At 48.5% G+C, this 20076-nt stretch overlaps 1 long non-coding RNA gene across 2 annotated transcripts; it reads left to right on the forward strand.

The window, feature by feature from the left end:
* Positions 1 to 2554: 2554 nt before the first annotated feature.
* Positions 2555 to 19980, forward strand: LOC119971819. Of its 2 annotated transcripts, none has more exons than XR_005461919.1 (3): positions 2555 to 2669; positions 3577 to 3689; positions 18454 to 19980. It is a non-coding gene; the product is annotated as an uncharacterized LOC119971819 (long non-coding RNA). The 2 variants fall into 2 exon arrangements; XR_005461918.1 differs by lacking the exon at positions 2555 to 2669 and adding an exon at positions 2752 to 3068.
* The last annotated feature ends 96 nt before the right edge of the window (positions 19981 to 20076 follow it).

A 20076-nucleotide genomic window follows, 5' to 3' on the forward strand; every position in this document is an offset into this window, starting at 1 on the left:
TGGAAGAAAATAGACTTATCAGTGATAGGCAGCATGGTTTTGTGCAGGGAAGGTCATGTCTTACAAACCTAATAGAATTCTTTGAGGAAGTGACAAAGTTAATTGATGAGGGCAGGGCTGTAGATGTCATATCCATGGACTTCAGTAAGGCGTTTGATAAAGTTTCCCATGGCAGGTTGATGGAAAAAGTGAAGTTGCATGGGGTTCAGGGTCTACTAGCTAGATGGATAAAGAATTGGCTGGGCAACAGGAGACAGAGAGTAGTGGTGGAAGGGAGTGTATCAAAATGGAGAAGGGTGACTAGTGGTGTTCCACTGGGATCCGTGCTCGGACCACTGTTGTTTGTGATATACATAAATGATCTGGACAAAGGTATAGGTGGTCTGATTAGCAAGTTTGCAGATGATACTAAGATTGGTGGAGTTGCAGATAGCGAGGGGGACTGGCAGAGAATACAGCAAAATATAGATAGATTGGAGAGTTGAGCAGAGAAATGGCAGATAGAGTTCAATCCAGGCAAATGCGAGGTGATGCATTTTGGAAGATCCAATTCAAGAGCGGACTATACGGTAAATGGAAGAGTCCTGGGGAAAATTGATGTACAGAGAGATCTGGGAGTTCAGGTCCATTGTACCATGAAGGTGGCAACGCAGGTCAATAAAGTGGTCAAGAAGGCATACAACATGCTTGCCTTCATCGGACGGGGTATTGAGTACAAGAGTCAGCAGGTCATGTTACAGTTGTATAGGAATTTGGTTAGGCCACATTTGGAATACTGCGTGCAGTTCTGGTCGCCACATTACCAGAAGGATGTGGATGCTTTAGAGAGGGTGTGGAGGAGGATCACCAGGATGCTGCCAGGTATGGAGGGTGCTAGCTATGAAGAAAGGTTGAGTAGATTAGGATTGTTTTCATTGGAAAGACGGAGGTTGAGGGGGGACCTCTTTGAGGTCTACAAAATTATGAGAGGTATGGACAGGGTGGATAGCATCAAGCTTTTTCCAAGAGTGGGGGTGTCAGTTACAAGGGGTCACAATTTCAAGGTGAGAGGAGTTAAGTTTAAGGGAAATGTGCGTGGATAGTATTTTACGCAGAGGGTGGTGGGTGCCTGGAACGCTTTGCCAGCGGAGGTGGTAGAGGCGGGCACGATAGCATCATTTAAGATGCATCTAGACAGATATATGAACAGGCGGGGGAACAGAAGGAAGTAGATCCTTGGAAAATAGGCGACAGGTTTAGATAAAGGATCTGGATCGGCGCAGGCTGGGAGGGCCGAAGGGCCTGTTCCTGTGCTGTAATATTCTTTGTTCTTTAAACAAGGATGGTTTTTACGAATGACAGTTCATGATGGTATTCTTAGGGTAACAAGCAAACCCTGAAGAAACTCCATCTAGACCCTAAACTAGTCAATGTGGTGGCAGCTGACAGGGCAGGAAGACCCAGAAAAACTGCATGAGAAGACTGCAGACCTAAAAGGCCTCCAAAACAACAAAAAGAGAAAAGATTGAAGGCACCCCTGAGAAAAGAACATTGTAGATGCTGCAGATGCAATCAGACACACTGACCCAGACAGCAGTAAGTACAGATTGCAATCTACAAACCAAACTACTGAAGCAGCAAAAGGTTCAGAGCTTAAAACAAGCATGGAGTCTACTTTGCATTCCCAGAATCTTTCCAAAGTGCTGAAGGCTCGCAACAGGCTCAACACTGAGACAATTGGAAGAAGAGAAATTCAAGATTCAGACATCCTGAGGTTTGTATAGGTACAAACAAAAGGATCAATTACCTGTACTTTATACAGAAGGGTCTATTGCAGTTGAGATAATAGTGAGACACGGAGTTGATGAAGCTTCGAGCTCTTAAGATGAAATTCACCTGGCATTCTATGCATACTTCAGTGTTCAAAACAATTGGAACATTGAACGAGCAAAACTTAATAAGAGGAAGCAAAAACCAGGTGAATGTGTGGATTCAGACTCACCGAAAATTGCAAGCTCAGATCCTCAGACATGAATTAATAAGCGATCGTATAGTAGTTGGAGCCTTAGATGAAACCCTGCTGGATCTCTTGCCAATGTGGGAAGATTAATCTCTCACAAAAGCAATGCAAATAGTGCAATGGACAAAGCTTAAAAAGCAAAGTAGAGCAGTTGTTAATAGGGAAAATGGGGGGAAAAATAATGAAGCTGTTTAACGTATCAGACAGAAAAGACAAAGGGTCGTGATGCAAAAGCCCATGAAATTAGGAAAATGCGGGGCAGCACAGCCAGGCAGTAGTTAGCACTGCTGCCTAAGGCGCTGAGGATCCAGGTTGACCCCAGTCCTGGGTCACTGTCTGTGTGTAGTTTGCACATTCTCCCTGTGTCTGCGTAGGTTTCACCCCACAACACAAAAATGTGCATGTTAGGTGGATTGGCCACACTAAATTGCCCCTTAATCGAAAAAAAAATAATTGGGTACTCTAAATTTAAAAGAATTAGGAAAATGCACGTTAGCTGCCAATTTGAGAAGCTCTTGGTGTGATGGGAAAAACCTGCACAAGTGAGAATGCTCAGCAGGGGGAGCAGAGTGCCACAGCTGTGGAAAGCTAGGGCACTTGAAAAATGTCTGTCAATCTAAAACACAATTAACTCACCAGGAAGAAATAACAAGGCTGTTGTGACCGGAAGGTAAGACCTCCACATGTAGCCAGACAGATAATATAAAACTAGGTTTATTCTACTTCCTCTCCTCAATACAATACTCTCTCACTCCACCTCAGGCTCCTTTTCCCCGACCTGCACCCAGGCCGGGGTTTGTATCCTGCAAATTGGGAGGAAGCTCTGCTCCCTAATCGCTTGGGGAGCTCGTATTCCAAGGTGTAGGAGGGGAATCTAATACAAAGCAGGTGCAAGCCCCTTTGCGAGTAGTAACACCTCCCCCTCCACAAGAGGGGAATCCGGCAGACGGTCCCTCGATCGCTTGGGCAGAGGTCGGAGATTCAGAGGCTGTGCAGCTGTATGGGAGGCGTGCTATGCACCGGACAACATAGTTTTCGTGAAGAACGGCCGGCAAGGCTGTCGCTGCTGGTATGTGGTCGGCTGGCGACTCAGTGTCCATGTCTTATCCAATGTTATGTTGTGGAGATGCGGCAGTAAGAAGTCTTACAACACCAGGTTAAAGTCCAACAGGTTTGTTTCAAACACGAGCGTTCGGAGCACTGCTCCTTCCTCAGGTGAAGGAAGGAGCTGCTCCGAAAGCTCGTGTTTGAAACAAACCTGTTGGGACTTTAACCTGGTGTTGTAAGACTTCTTGCTGTTATCCAATGTTGTCGTTGCTGGACGGACGGACCTGCAAGCGCAGCAGTCATCTCAGCTTCCCGACTTCCCACAGTTGGCGAGTACAGTGAGACCTCGGCGGGCCATCCGGTCCGAATCCGGAGTGGGGGTCTCTGGGTGTTGCCCCGGTGGATCTTGGTCCTGTCGGCGATTTGCTTCATTTCCCTGGGACTGGCCGTGCTGCGTGGATAACCACGCCAGGGATCCATGTGGGTCCCGCCCCAAATTGCTGATGTAGACCGCTTTGTCTGTTTTGTAGGTGCGATCTTTGAGCCCCGACGTGAGTACCTTCTGGGGAGGTCCTGGCACTGATGGACACATGCCCCAACATCGGAGAGGACTAGACTGAAGCGAGTGTTGAGCCGTCGCCCGGTGAGTAATTCCGCTGGCATGATCCCGGTCGTGGTATGCACCGTTATGCGGTAACTAAAAAAGAAATTCGCCAACCGTGTCTCCCAGGATCTTGTGGACATCTTTTTCATTGCGCACTGAAAGGTTTGGACTGCTCGTTTGGTTAAGCTGTTTGAAGCCTGGTGGTATGAGGCAATATGTACCTGCCGGATGCCGTTTGACACCGTGAATGACCCAAGCTCCTGGCTGGTGAACGCCGTTCCGCTGTCAGATACCAGGACTTCGGGCAACCTGTGTGTGCTGAAGATGCCCTGCACTCTGTCCACAGTGGGCCGTGTGGTTGCAATGTACCTGTTCCAATTGTGGAAGCCAGTGTACCTCCGGCCACTTGGAATAGGTCTCCATGAGTATGAGGAACATGGCCCCTGGAATGGACCGGCAGAATCTATCACAACCCGCGACCTTGGCATTTGGATGCTGCTGCCATGGAGTGCAGTTGTGGGCCACCTTCTCCATCTCAGAGTCTAATTTAGGCCACCAAATATAACTGCGAGCCAGCATTTTCATTATGGCCACCCTCCCCAGTCCGTTGTGCAGGCCGACCAATAAAGACGAACGGCGGCCCTGCTCGGGCACGAACACCCGTATCCCCCACAAAAGTCGTCGTCAACGCTCATCTCTTGCTGCTTCGAGTTGTTAAGTCTACACAGCTCATTCGGCACCACCCTGTGCTGGGCCCCGAACTAGACCATGTGCCAGACGCGCGACAATTTCGGGTCCATCTCAGCCCATTCCTTAATGTGGGCCGCCATCACCAGCAAGGTGCTTAAGAAGTGGAGGGTGCCTATCACTTCCTGGGCTGCGTCGGGTGGTGTCTCTTCTTCAGCAGTTGGTGGACTGGGTTGAGCAACATGGCTATCTGGGGAATGGGTTTTCTGTAATAATTCACCGAACCTAAGAAAGAGCAGAACTCCGCGGGGTCACGAGGGATGGGGGACTGGCGGATCACTCGCACCTTGTCCTCCACTGGATGAAGGCCCCTGCAGTCTACCCGGTAGCTAAAATTTGTGACCTCAGGTGCTTGAAAGACGCAGTTCTCTCTCTCTGGAGGCGGACCCCGGCCCGAGGAAACCGCTCGAGGACCTCGACGAGGTTCTCCATGTGCTCCCTGTATGAGATTCCGGCGATGAGGATGTCGTCCAAGTAAATGGTCTCTTGTTGCAATCCGTGTAGTACGTTCTCCATGACACGCTGGAAGATGGCAGATCGGTGTACAGACCTCGATGGGTGGAGATTATTATGTACTTTCATGACCCTGGGTCAAGCAGCAGCTGTAGGTATGCCTGGCTCGTGTCCAAGTTCGAAATATCTTGGTCAAGGTGGGACACTTGGTTGACAGTCACCTTATTTTTAAAAAATGTACTTTACTTTAATTGTGTAAAACACAGCAACGTATACAAACACCCTCCACAAACTCACAGTCCACAGTTTGTACAATTGTTCCCCTTCTTAACACATTCCCTCTCCACCCCCCCGCCCGTGACCAACTGTTCCTCAAACATCGTCATGAACAACCCCCATGGCATCTTGAAGCCCTCCACTGACCCCCTCAACTCAAATGTAATCTTTCCAACTGGAGAAAGTCATATAGATCTCCCAATCAGACTGCCACTCCCGGCAGTGAATCTGACCTCTAATTTAGCAAGGCTGGGCAATTGGAGAGGCGAAAGCCACAATTTCAGCCCCCTTCCCCTCCGGCAGCTCCGGCATTTTCGATACCCTAAAGATCATCACCATTGTGCCTGGCCTGACCTCCACTCCCACAATCTTAGATAGCGTCCCAAACACCGCTTCCTGGTATCTCTCCAACTGCTTGCAACCCCAAAACATGTGTGCATGATTCGCTGGCCACCGCCTATACTTCTCGCACTCATCGGCCACCCAAAGGAAGAACCCACTCATCCTCGCCCGAGTCACATGTATCCTACGCGCCACCTTAAATGGATCAAGCTCATCCTCGTGCAGGAGGAGGTTGAATTTGCCCTCTGTATCGCCTCACACCAGTCCCCAGCCTATTTCCCTCCCAACTCCTCCCATTGTTCTTGATCCTCACCACCCGCGCCTCCCCGATTCCTCAAAACACCCATATATATCCCCACTCCTACACTCCCCCAACTCATCCACGAGCAGCAAACTGCTCCAATGAAGTGTATTCCAGCAACCTGGGAAACGCCCTCCACTCTTTTTGTGCAAAGTCCCTCACTTGCAAATATCTAAATTCACTCCCCCTTGGCAACTCAAACCTTTCCCGTAACTCATCCAGACCTGCAAACCTCCCTTCCGAGTACAAGTCCCTCACCCTCTCCAGCCCTGCCTCCCTCCACTTCATATACATCCCATCCACCTCCCCCTGCTTAAACCTGTGATTCCCACACAGTGGCGTCAACACTGACATCCACTCCAACTTAAAATGTCTCGTCAGCTAATTCCACACCCTAAAGGTCGACAGTAGCACCAGACTCCCCATTTACTTCCCCAGAGTTTGTGGCAGGTGAGCTTTCACCATAGCTCTTAGACTGGTACCCCTACTGGACTTCTCCTGCATCGTGACCCACTCACCAACCCCCCACCCCACACACATCCCCTCACCGCCTCCACATTTGCCACTCAATAATAATGCAGCAGGTGCAGAAACACCAACCCCCCTTTCTGCCTCTATAACACAGTCCTCTTTACTCTTCGGCACCTTCCCTGCCCATATGAACTCCAAAGTCACTGTTTCCAAATTCCCGATGAAAGCCTCAGAGAGAATCATCAGGAAGGCCTGGAAAACAAACAGGAACCTTGGCAGTACATTCATCTTTATTACCTGCACCCTCCCTGCTAGCGCCAGGTGAAATGTATCCCATCTCTTAAAGTTCCCCTAATCTCCTCCACCAACGTTGTCAAATTCCACCTGTGCATCGTAACGCATTCCCTCATCACCTGAATTCCCAAATACCTGAACTTTTCCTGAGCTACCTTGCATGGCAACACTTCTAAGTTGGTCCCCCGCCCCGTCGCGTTCACTGAAAACACCTCTCTACCAGACATTTAACTTATACCCGGAGAAGGCCCCAAACTTCTCCAATATTCCCATGATCCTACCCATACTCTCCAGAGGGTCCGACACAAACAACAAAAGGTCGTCCGTGTACAACGAAACCCAGTGCTCCCTGTTCCCCCTCACAATCCCCTGCCATTCCACAGACCCCTAAGCACCATCGCGAAGGGGTCAATCGCCAACGTGAACAAAAACGGTGACAGTGGGCACCCCTGACTCATTCCCCTATGCACTCCAAAACTCTATGAACTCATCTCATTTGTATGTACATTTGCCACCGGGGTTACGTGCAACAGATGCACCCATGCCACAAACCCAAACCAACACAAATTTCAAATAAATACGCCCACTCCACCCGATTGAAGGCCTTTTCTGCATTCATAGAAACAATAACCTTAGGCACCCGCCCTCCCGATGGAGTCATAACCACATTTAACAGCCTTCTGATGTTGCTAGAGAGCTGCTGGCCCTTTACAGTTTGATTCTCAGTGACCACCCTCCACACATCCCTCCATCCTCCCTGCCAACAACTTAGCCAGTACTTTCACATTTGTATTCAACAATGAAATGGGCCTATATGACCCACACTCCAATAGATCCTTCCCCTTCTTCAGGATTAGCCGTAATCAACGCCTGTGTCAACGTCCCTGGCAAGACCCCACATCTCTAACGCCTTACTAAACATCCCCAACAAATGCGGTGCCAACACTTGCCACAAACGGCTTATAAAACTCTGCTGGGAAGTCGTCTGGTCCTGTGGCCTTTCTCGACTTCATCCCCCTAATACTGTCAATCACCTCTCAGCCCCAGCGGCTCCTCTAATGCCTGCCTCCTCTCTTCCTCCAACGTTGGAAACTCTAACCCATCCCATACCCCCTTCCTCTCTACCCTGCACAGCCTTATGCAGCTTCTCATAACACCTCCTGAACACCTCGTTTATCATCCCCGGCTCTGACATTACCTCCCCTTTCTCTGTCTGCACACTTAGAATTTCACTAGACGCGGCCTGCCTCCGCAGTTGGTGGGCCAGCATATGGCCCACCTTCTCTCCATATTCATACTGCACCCCCCTCACCCTCTGTAATTGCCCCACCGCCTTTCCCGTCGTTAACTTATCAAACGCACTCTGCAACCTCTTCCTCTTTGCCAACAGCTCTTTAGTAGGAACCCCTGAATAGCTCTAATCCATCTTGATTATCTTGTCCATCATCCTTCCATGCACCTCCCTCCTCCTTTCCCAGTGCACCTTGAGCGGGATAATCTCCCCACAGACCACCACCTTCAACGCCTCCCAGAATGTGGCCGTCAACACCTCCCCATTCTGATTAATCTCCACGTAACCACCAATCGCTGACTTTATCTTTTTCCAAAACCCTTGGACGGAATTCTCTGTCGGCTGCCGCCAGAATCGGGAAACGTGATTGGGCAGAGAATCGGTTTTGACTCCTAAATCGTGGTGGGTGTTGATTTCACGCCAAATCGCATTTCTCTGTTGCCTCAACTGCGGCGTCGATGTGTTCCAGGATGCACGTACATTCTACAGTGCCAACCGGGGGCACCCAGTAGCCCATTAGATCTGATTGGGCACTGGGGTATACACCGTGCTAACATGTAGGCCTTTCACCCCCTTGCAGACAATGGATATTGGAATTCAACCAGCAGTGGACTCCCTGCTACTCGTCGAACCTTGGAGGATTCCCCGCACCTGTACGAGCTGGAGAGTTTGAGGAGGAGGAACCTGCAGCAGTGGAGTGTGCAGCAGCGGAGCGTTCCCCAGAGGATCAGGAGGCAGTTGTCCAGGATGGAGAACCGATTGCTCAACAGGCCAAGGAGGAGGAGGTAAAAAGAAGGCGCCGCATGAGGCCTCGTGTGCACTGGCAGTGCCTGTCATTCGAGGACCTGCCGGACCGGGTATGCCGTTGAAGACTCTGGCTGAGCAGGGAGACAGTGCAGCATATCTGCCAGATCATGGTGCACCTGGCACCACGGGGGTATGTGGGAAGGACACCCACTCCCAATGGCTGTCAACGTGATGGTCACTGTGAACCTTTTATGCCATAGGGCTGGTCCTTCCAGGCCTGCTCTGATCTCGACCAGAGTCTGCATGCTCGCAGCATGGAGCACTGGGAGTGGGCCATCTTCCCCTGGGACTGTGCCAAATCACGCTGTGACTGTACCACCACTTTCCTGGTCTGACGTATCAGCTAGTGGCTGTGCCATCTTTCTCTAGGACGGACCACCTCCCTCTGTGTCTGTACCATGTCGGCCAGCACCTGGGCAATGCTGCCGATGTCCTCAGCCATGGCCCGCTGTGTTTGGGCCACACTTAGAAACGCCGCTGCAATGTCCAAGTGACTCTGTGAAAGGGCAGCCCTCTCCTGGGCCTCGGCCAGTGGCTGCACAGAATGCCCTAGGCCTGGGACATGCTGATCCATAGCCAAAACCCTCGCCCCCAATGCCTCCACTGTGGACGCCACCTGTGCAGTGTTGGCCTGGGTGGCACGCATGTTCGGCACGACCTCCTGCTTCTGCATGCGGTTGGACTCCTCCAACTACATCTGCAGATGCTGGATGCTCGCCAACAACCCCTCATGCAGTCCATGGCTCTGCGACTGCATCTCCACAATCAATGAGACTGTCCGTTCCAGAAGCCCGAAACCCGTTTGGACGGCAGCTAGTTCCTGATGTTCGGCCCCCCTCCGGCCATCCGCCCCCTCGCGAGTTCCTACCTCTACCTGATGCACCAGAGCAGCTGTGTGGTGCACACCAGAGGGTGTCCCAGGAGCCTAAAGTGCCCAACCGGGGTGAGTGTTCCTGGAATGGTGGAGGGTGTTGGAGACAGCTGTGACGGAAAGTCAGTGTCATCCTCCGACCTGAGCTCCAGGGTGTGCTATGTCTCAAAGTAGTACTCCTGGCCTTCAAATGTGACCCACAGTTTCACCGGGTCCAACATCCCAATCCGAATCTTCCTTCGGTACAACACCGCCTTAGCCCTATTGAATCCACCATGCCTCTTCACCATCTCCGTGCCAATGTCCTTGTATATTAGGGCAAGATTTCCCTCCCATTCGCAGTCTCATTTCTCTCAGATCCATCTTAGAGTAGACTGCTTCTCCACAAACTTATGAAACTGCACAATCACCGCTCACGGCGGCTCCCCTGTCCTCAGCTTCTGCTTTAAGAACCTGTGAGCCCGGTCCACCTCTACGCCTTGTCCAGCACCCTCTCCTCCACCAACCCGACCAGCATCCTCAACACATTCTTAGTGACGCTCATTCCTTCCGCACCCTCTGGCAGACCCACAATTCCCAAGTTCTGCGTCTGGATCTGTTCTCCTGCTCTTCCACCTTCACTCGCAGAGACTTGCATAGATCCCCCAGAATCCCCAGCTTCACTTCTGAGTACACGCTCCGATCGGTCTGGTCGGATACCACCGTCTCCACTTCGCGTATTGTCGACCCTTGTGCCTCAAGGTACTTCTCCATCCAGTCCAGCAATCCTCGCAGAGATGTTACTGTTCCCTCAATGGCCTTTGACCAGTCACCATGCATCTCCTCCCTTTGCTGGTGAAATTCCATTTTAAAAATAAATTTAGAGTACCCAATTCATTTTTTCCAATTAAGGGGTAATTTAGCATGGCCAATCCACCTAGCCTGCACATCTTTGCGTTGTGGGGGTGAGACCCACACAAACACGGGGAGGATGTGCAAACTCCACACGGACAGTGACCCAGAGCCGGGATCGAACCTTGGACCTCGGCACCGTGAGGCAGCAGTGCTAACCACTGCACACCCGTGAAATTCCTTTTTGATGAAGACCATCAACTACTCCATCTGGGGCTTTCCCACTGATGGTGACCCTTTCCCGTGTTGCACGTTTTACTATGGGCGTAAAACGCGTTTATTGGAGTGTATTAACACGCCTCCGAGTTCGACGTGTGCTTAACACTGCTAGGCTCTGTTCTATGTAATTATTTAAGCTCTGGAGTCGCCAGCTGCCGTATAGGCAACGTCACAAGTATTCCAAGGTCAAATTCAAAGTAATAAAGACGATACACCGATTAGTCAAGTTCAAACGATCAATATTTATTATACAGTTAATAATAAATACTCATGCACACACACTAAGAGACTAAGCTACAACTAAACATAAGCAAACAGAATACTTATCTAACAGGAACAGGCAAGGTCAGAGAACGAGGCCTTCGTCCTGGTTTTGTCTGCAGCCTTCAGCAAGCGTTCTGGCACTTGGGAGTCTAGTGGGCTTGGGTCGCGTAGCGAGCGTTGAACTTACGGTTTCGGCGGCTGGTGCTCAACGGCTGGAGTCAGGATACCAGGTGTCAGTCGGGGCCGGAGCACGGGTTTAACAGACCGGACAACACGAGGTCCCTATCTTTTATAGGGGTTCCGTTGTCCTTCCCTCTTCTCGGGCGGGCTCTACCTATTGGATCAATTTCTTATCGATACTGGATTAATTCCCCAATGCGAGGGGGTCTCCGTGATGGAGGGGGCGTTTCTTATGTCCTTTTGTTTGGAGGTTTCTGGTGCCTCGATGTCTGGGTCTTGATTGGAATGTGTCCATTCAGAACCAAATGTATCTATTGTGTGGGTGTTCAAGTCTGATGGCCTCATTAGCATGCAAAGCGTTTTGCCATTTGCACCTAGCTAAGGTCTCTTCACCTGAGCCCAAACTGGTTTCTGCTGCTGCAGAATGCAAACTGCTCTTTGCAGACTGCTGTTCTGGCTGAACTGTCTGTTTCTCAGCAGCCTTCCATTTTAGTTTGGCTCAGTGTCCATTTTGCGTGGCCAGCATGGCTACATTCCCTCCTTGTGATCCTCACAATCATACTATTGTGAAGGATCACCTATGTACTTTGCCTCCTTGTGTTCTGACCTCTTGCCAGTTCCTGTTCTACTCTGTTCTAAACTATGGGAAGAAGAGAAAAAAAATTTAACTAACATTTCTACTTGGCCCTATGTCAAAGGGACATGCATTACTACAATTGGGAACCTCTACCTATCACTATTAACCTTAACCTTAACTTAAACATTTAATCACTCTAAAATCTTAACCATTCACACCACAACATAACACTTCCCAACTCGGCAGTCGAGTATGGAACAATATAATACATGGCTGAATTTTATTTACAGAGTGTTGTAATCAGTGAGGGGTTGAGGGGTTTGGTGGAATCCGAAGATGGGGGATTGCACTCTATAGATGGGTGAGGTGCTGGAACGAGAGGCTCTCCTCTTCCATTTCCTCAACCTGAGGGTCTGCACTAGGATGGTGAGGATCGCAATCACCAACAGTGATTCGATTATGTAGGACATGGAGTACCACGTCATGAATTTAGTACACCAGGTCTGAACCTCGCTGATCAGAGCTGAGCACTGGGGGTTTGCTGTACTAGAAACATTTACGGTGGGGGTTGTGGGGGAAACGTGTCTTGTTTCCACACATATACATATGACATTAAATAGTAATAAGTGGGCTTCCATCATTTTGTTGTTCTTCTTCTTTCTCTTCCTTCTTCCTCCGGTATTGACAATCCTGGCTTCGACCTCTGTCTCGTCCTTTGAAACCTTTGGGATCAAGCACAGTATCTGTCAATACACAGTTTAAGACCTTTACTTGTTAGTGCATCTGTCTTTCAAAACCCAATTGACCCTTTAAAATGACTGGCTAAGTCACACCCTGTGACTCCCCTCATTTTTTTTTTTCAAAAAGCGAATTTAAAGACCAGCATACACCTAACAATCCTTCCTTCTGCGAGCCGTCTCGCAGGCTTTGCTGATTTACCATCCGAAGGTTCCCGGATGTAAATAGCATGTGGGATGGCGGCCGAAGGGCTACCTAACGTAAAATGAAAACAAAATTTGGAAAGAAACGTCCGAATGAGTTGCGTATGGGCCGCTACGGGTATGAGTTGGATGGGATCCCCGGGTAGGGCGTGCTGTGCCATACCCGAGCTTGGCTGACCAAGGGTTGGTTCTCAGACAGGGCGGGTCCTCAGTGCCGTTTGTCCACTGCCTGAGTAACCTGGAAAGAACGGGTACGAATGTGTTGACCATGACTTGCAGCCTCTATTTTGCCGAATAGAGGGGCACCTAAAAACCAAGGGAGCCAAGATGCTCCAACTGAGGACATCACTGAAGTTCTCAGAGATATCTGCAGATAAACTATTTGGCGTGTGGCCTTACAACTTTGGAAAAGATCTCCAATCAAACCGAAGTTCTCAGAAGTATCTGCGGACAAGCTAACGTGTATGTGAGGTGGTCACAATCTTTTCAGCTGAAAAGAAGATGTCCATCCTCCAACTGAAACATTGTACAATCCGGAGACAAACAAACATAAAACGAAGACAAACATACGTGCAGGTTCCATCAGTGGTGGCGTGGGGCTGTGAAAAGCTGTTTAAATTTAAACACTGAACATTTAAAAAAAACACATACAAACAAACATGCAACGAATATCGTACAGGTTCCATCAGAACAAAGGATACTGTAAATTACATTTGGCTGGGGGTGTAACTAGCATATGGAGTCAGTGCAGTGTGACCGAAGAAGAGGGGAAGGAGAGAAACAAAAATGAACTGGCATTGCTGAGGTATCCCTGCCATGAGAAGTGGTGGGTAAGCACTCATAGTTTGCATGGGGAAGCTGGGACCTTGTGGCTGCTGTGGGTGGTGTTCTCTTTCATATCTGGGGGCGGGTCTAGCTGGTGCTGGGTGTCTCCTGCAATCTCGGGAGAAGTGTCCTGGCTGCCTACAGTTGTAACATGACCCCTGAGGCACATAAGGCGGAGCAGGCACTCTGGTGCATTGTTCCCTTGTGTACTGTTCCCTGAGTGGGGGGTCTGGGCTGTTGGTTTCATTGCTGCTTCGGGGGGCATTGGTGGGCTGATTCTGTTGCTGTTTCGGGGGGGCTTGACATTCTCGAGCGTAATGTCCTAATTGTCCACAGTTAAAACATTCCTTTGACTTGATCTGCTGTGGGCTGTTCCTTCCCTCATTTACACATGCGGGGTTTTGATGTGTTTTAACTGGATTCATGTCTGCATCTGCCTGCTCTTCGGGATTTATAAATGCTGTTTTATTGTGGACGGATTGCTGCCAAATGCGGGACAATCTTTTCAAGACCCATTTTTCATTATGGGCCTTCTCTGAGGGGTCATAATTGCCGCAGACATTCTGTCCTGCTTCTGTTGCGTGTGAGATAATTGTGCGCGTCCACTTAACCATGTTTTCGCGGGTTAAATGCGCTCTATCTAACTGTCCGAAAACTGCGCTGAAATGAATCCACAGCCTTCCTGCGAATGCTGTGGGGTGTTCGGATCTCTTCTGCCTGCACTTATTCAATCCTTCTACGGGGTCACCTCTATTGTACCCGATGGCATCTAAAATGGCAGTGTGCATCTCCTCTAGGCTGCCTCCTGCCACGTTCTGTGGGTCGGGGAGGGCTGCCACTACACTCTGGTCTAAGCTCAGCACGGTGAGCTTAACCTGCTCTCTCTCATCCAGGCCGTACATGGTAGCCTGCTGTTTTACTTTAGCGAAAAACTGGTGGGGGTCTGCGGTGGGGAGGAACGGAGTGATCTTTTCACAAGCGTCCCTTAGCTGGGTTACTGTTAAAGGGGTGGTGTAAGTTATGTCTGGGGCGCCTTCTGATTCGGCTTTCCTCTGTGTGGTTACGGGATTCATGGGTGCGGTTATGATCTGAGCTGTGGGGGGTTGGGGTGCCTGTCGTTTCTGCTGAGCTGCGGGCGCACATGTTCCCTGAACATAACGCTGCGCTGTCTCGCTTAATTCCTGCCAATCTGGGGCATTTTCCCCATCTAACTGAGCTCCAAAGGTGCTTTGGAAGCCATTCTGCACCGAAAGCAGAGATTGCAGTTCCGCAATCTGTTTCCTGCATTTCGCGTGGTCAACTGTGCTTTGTCTTTGTTCGGTCGTTGCAGCGTGGAGTGCTCTCAAAGCTGCTTTGAGATCGGAACATTGCCTCTGCAATGCCTCCACCTGCTTTTCCGATTCCTGTCTTATCAGAACGGCACGTTGCACGTCCTGATAGGCTTTCTCATACTGGGTCTGGGAACTGTTCAGATGAGCTAGACAAGACTGATGAGCCCTCTTGGCATCATCCACCTCTCTATCCTTCTCTGCCAACTTCCCTTTTAATTCCAGGTTTTCTTTCTCGATGTCCCTGACATCGACCTTACTCATTCGGTTCCTTTCCTCTAAATCTGCCCGGAGCGTCCTGATGACCTCCTCTGCGCCTCGCAACTGTGCCAAGCAGGACACAATCGCCATCGGCTTGCGTGCTTTACCTAAACTCTTTTTGTGTATCTGAGAGAGGTTCTCCCACCAAGTATGACCTATACTTCCGGGACCTGTCTCCTCATTTGCACAAAACTCTTTCCAAAGGGGCCATCCCTTTCCTTGTAAATATTTGCGGAGTTCCAGCTCCCACGTGGGACACTGGCCTACTCTGCTACTGCTGCTGGTCGCTGCGACCACAAACTCTGCTGGATCCATCAGACGTTCCATTGCCTGCATGGCCATTTCCTCTGACTCTCTTTTTATAATTTGGAACAGGGGGTTGCTGGGGTGGTGTTTCGAGAAAAGGGTACGGCTTACGCTATTTTCCGATCACAAAACTACCGAAAGTTTGTCGCAACAAAAACTTTCAGTTTTACCTTACAGCCCTGTTAGTACGCATGCACTAAAACACACTTCCGAATTTCGCTTATTATTTTGAACACCTTGAATACTTGTGATCTCTTTCTTTCTCTGCAATTTGGAGTTCTAATTCAAATTTCAGGGTCCTGGACACTGTGGTGTTTCCACTTACAACAGGGTCCCGGCGGATGTCGCCACTAAATGTTGCACGTTTTACTATGGGCGTAAAACGCGTTTATTGGAGTGTATTAACACGCCTCCGAGTTCGACGTGTGCTTAACACTGCTAGGCTCTGTTCTATGTAATTATTTAAGCTCTGGAGTCGCCAGCTGCCGTATAGGCAACGTCACAAGTATTCCAAGGTCAAATTCAAAGTAATAAAGACGATACACCGATTAGTCAAGTTCAAACGATCAATATTTATTATACAGTTAATAATAAATACTCATGCACACACACTAAGAGACTAAGCTACAACTAAACATAAGCAAACAGAATACTTATCTAACAGGAACAGGCAAGGTCAGAGAACGAGGCCTTCGTCCTGGTTTTGTCTGCAGCCTTCAGCAAGCGTTCTGGCACTTGGGAGTCTAGTGGGCTTGGATCGCGTAGCGAGCGTTGAACTTACGGTTTCGGCGGCTGGTGCTCAACGGCTGGAGTCAGGATACCAGGTGTCAGTCGGGGCCGGAGCACGGGTTTAACAGACCGGACAACACGAGGTCCCTATCTTTTATAGGGGTTCCGTTGTCCTTCCCTCTTCTCGGGCGGGCTCTACCTATTGGATCAATTTCTTATCGATACTGGATTAATTCCCCAATGCGAGGGGGTCTCCGTGATGGAGGGGGCGTTTCTTATGTCCTTTTGTTTGGAGGTTTCTGGTGCCTCGATGTCTGGGTCTTGATTGGAATGTGTCCATTCAGAACCAAATGTATCTATTGTGTGGGTGTTCAAGTCTGATGGCCTCATTAGCATGCAAAGCGTTTTGCCATTTGCACCTAGCTAAGGTCTCTTCACCTGAGCCCAAACTGGTTTCTGCTGCTGCAGAATGCAAACTGCTCTTTGCAGACTGCTGTTCTGGCTGAACTGTCTGTTTCTCAGCAGCCTTCCATTTTAGTTTGGCTCAGTGTCCATTTTGCGTGGCCAGCATGGCTACACCCGTCCGCCATTTTCACAATTGGTGCTGCACCACAGGTCCCCTCCAACTCCTTAGCCAGGTCTTTAACTGTTTTTTGCCGGGCTGGTAGCCAGTAGACACGCCAATCTTGGGGAGAACCTCTTCCTCTGCACCTTCCGCACCACTTTCCTGCTAGAGTTACCCCTCTAATGGGTATAAAATGCCCAACCCAATGCCTTCGGGCAGAGCTGCCCTGTGTGCGACCACTAGCTCCATGGCCGCCATCTTATAGTCGCCACATAGTCATCCTACTCCGTTGGGCTTCATTACTGGGACCACTGACGCGGCCCAATCTGCAAAATGGATGGCGCGGATAATGCCCAAGTGATCCAACCGGTCCAATTCCCGGTCGACTTTGGGTCAGAGTGCGTAGGCACGGGCCAGGCATATAAATAGCTGGGTTGAGCGTTCTCATCCACGGTGAACATGAAAAAAACTGACGGAAATTTTTCCAGCAGCTCTTCTGGCACGCAGGATGCATCTGGTACACGCGCTGCCAATCCAGTCACAGATGTCCCAGCTAATCAGGCCCAAACAGGCCCCTACCACCAATAGTAGGCACGCAGACTGATCCCCATACAGTGGCCCCGCCGGCAACCAATGCTGAGTATCACCATGCCCTGGAGCCAGTGTTGGGTGCTCTCCTGGGAAAGCGCCACATCTGCGGCCCACTGGGCGGTTAGGGACGACTCCATCAGCAGCTTCTGCTGCATCTCCTGGTCCTGCAATCGAAGCAGTCTCTTCGGGATTCAGCCAGGAAGGCTCAGAACTCGCAGCAGGCGACAAGACCTTGTAGGTATGCCAAATACTCTCTGTTCGACTCCACAAGGGCCTGCGAAGCTGTAGGAAACCGATGGTAGTGGCCTGCGAATTCAGGTGACGGCCGACCAGATCAACCAACATATCGACTGCTAGTTCATCAGGCTTGTCTGGGTCAGCAAAGTTTTTAATCAAGGCGTAAGTAGGGCTGCGACGGCGGTCAGCAAAGTCACGATCTGCCGCTCACTGTTTGTGATGACATTGGTTCAAAAAAACAGTGGCATTCTTTCCACATACTGGGCCCAATCTTCAGTAAGGTTTCAAGCTTACCGATGAGCGCCATTGGTTTGTCTGCAGCAGAGGCCTACCTGTGGAGGTAGGCTCATTGCCAGTGTCGTGACTGAAAGTGAAGACTCCGAATGTAGCCAAATAGACAGGATATAACTAAGTGTATTCTACTACTCAATACAATACTCTCTCACTCTCCACTCCCCTCTCCCTCTTTGCTGACCTGCTCCCAAGCCGGGGTTTTTATCCTGTGGGGATCCTCCAATTGGGAGGAAGGTCCGACCCCTAATCACCTTGGGAGCTCGTATTCCAAGGTGTAAGAGGGGAATCTAAAACAATGCAGGTGCAAGCCCCTTTGGAGGTTGTAACAAAGGCCAAATGAAATTCATGAAGTGGAAGAGCCGAAGGAAGAAAGTAAGTTTCCTTGGAGAGGTTAAGAAAACAGAAAATAATGATTGGAGCATGAAATTATAAGTTGCTTTTCAAGCTAGGTACTGCCACAGGTATTACAGTATTATCTGATGAAATAGGATGGTTAAAAAATATCACATTACAGCCCTCCATCGAGTAGCAAGGTCAAGGAGGGATTACACTGAAAGAAATACGCTAACCCATGGTGAGATTAAGATAAAAATATTAAATGCCAATTTTATACAGGACCAAAAGTCATCATTATTGAGCAAAAAAGCATGCTTGCAGTTGAGGCTGATTTACAAGGTTGTTGAAATTGCTCATGCACGGTGCAGTAATGCATTCAGAAATAAATTTCCATCCCTATTTTCAGGTTTAGGAAAACTGAAGAAAGCGTATCATGTAACCTGAGAGGATGCTGAGTCTATATGTCTCTTCACAGGGAGACAGGTCCTTCACCCACTGTTAGGCAGTGTCACGAACGAGAAAGAACACATGCTACAACAAGAGGTCATCGCTCCAGTAACCATACCGACAAGATGGTGTTCTGGGATGGTCACGGTATCAAAGGCTAATGGTTCAATAAGAATCTGCATGGACTTGTCTCAATTAAACAAGTTAGTAGAACTCAAGATCTACCCAATGACATCAGTGGATGAAAGTCTTGCCAAATTAGCAAAAAGCACCTTCTTCATAAAATTGGATGCTATCAGTGGCTTTTGGTAATTGCCTATAGACAGAAATATCCAGAATTCTAACTACTTTTGTCACCCTATTTGGTAGTTTAAAAACAGCAAATTACTATTTGGAATTATTTCTGCACCTGAGATATTCCAAAGAATGATGTCACACACCCTGGAAGGCATGGAAGGAGTAATATGCCAGGGAGTACATTCTTCTGCATAGTTTAACAAAGGAAGAACATGAGAGCAGTTCTCAAAGTTCTACAACAAGTAGATTTGACATTAAATGACAAATGTGAATTTGCAAAGCCTATAATAAAATTCTTAATCAAATTGTGCAAGCTTCGGGAATTATGATCGGTCCACAGAAAACTAAGGTCATTAGAGAGTTCCCTCTGCCTAAAAACATCACAAGATAACATCTTGGGATGGTCAATCAGATAGACAGGGTCTTACCAAACTTGGTGGAAATCAATGAGCTGTTATGACAGCTACTGAGACAAGATCAACAGGGTTCTGGAATGTGGAACGGCAAAATACTTTTGACAAGATCAAAAATTTCCTAATTTCACCATAATGCACTGCATCCAGATTTGCCAACAATTGTAGCAGTAGACACATCATCGACAGACCTGGGCACAGTATTGTTTGAATTTCAAAGAATATGGACAAAAAAGATCAGTTTATTATGGCACAAGATCTTTCAAGGACACAAAGTGTGCAACTATTGAGAAAGAAGCATTAGTATTCACATGGGCCTGTGAGAAGTTTGCTATTATGAGACTGAATTAAAATTGAAATTGACCACAGACATTTGGTTACTGCACTTAACCTAAAGGAAATTGTAAAAATTTCACAACGAATTCAACGTTTTAAGCCTGAGAATCATGAGATATGATTCAGTGACTGAGTATGTTTAAAAGAAGTATCAGATGACAGCAGATGCACTATTAATAATGAAAGGATTCAAACTGGAAGATTTAATTTTTATTAAGGAAGTGGTTGCATATACTTAGCTCATTAATAAACACTTAACAGTTATGGAAAAGAGGTTACAAGTGATTAAGTAAGCACAACAGGATGAAGAACGCATCCAAGAATGCATCCAAATAAAGGAGATTATAAAACCAGACCCAATGGTAAATTATACTCCTAACAACTCTGTACTTTGCCATAACATGAATAAAAAAAGCATCTTACAATCATTTAAAAAAATATATTTTTATTGGTTTTACAATTATTTAACATTTGCTATGGATAACACAATAAAAAATAAGAAAGAAAAATGGGAATCTAGAAAATGAGTATACAAA

Source organism: Scyliorhinus canicula, chromosome 9, assembly GCF_902713615.1.
Source record: "Scyliorhinus canicula chromosome 9, sScyCan1.1, whole genome shotgun sequence".
NCBI lineage: Eukaryota > Metazoa > Chordata > Chondrichthyes > Carcharhiniformes > Scyliorhinidae > Scyliorhinus > Scyliorhinus canicula.